The sequence below is a fragment of the Penaeus monodon genome, chromosome 23 (assembly GCF_015228065.2).
Source record: "Penaeus monodon isolate SGIC_2016 chromosome 23, NSTDA_Pmon_1, whole genome shotgun sequence".
Classification (NCBI taxonomy): domain Eukaryota; kingdom Metazoa; phylum Arthropoda; class Malacostraca; order Decapoda; family Penaeidae; genus Penaeus; species Penaeus monodon.
In genome coordinates, this window is record NC_051408.1 from 5,164,146 (window position 1) to 5,164,427 (window position 282).

Here is a 282-nt window from a genome sequence, read left to right on the forward strand (position 1 = left end):
CCGCCCAATAGCGTTTTCTTGAACTTTTCATTATAATCTATTGCGCGAGAACTGCGTATATTGTCAATAATATTATGCACTTTTTTCTCATCAAATCAATTTCAAATAAAATATTCAAACACATTTTCCTTCATGACTTTGCATTTGCACACCTTATCAGCCTGGAGCAGCTTGTAATAAAATAAGGCATTCCGCCTCGAACAAATAAGTGATTTCCGAAAAGCTCTGTCCTATTATTCATGAGCAGTTGACAGAGTAGCCTGATAGAGCATCGCATTTTAC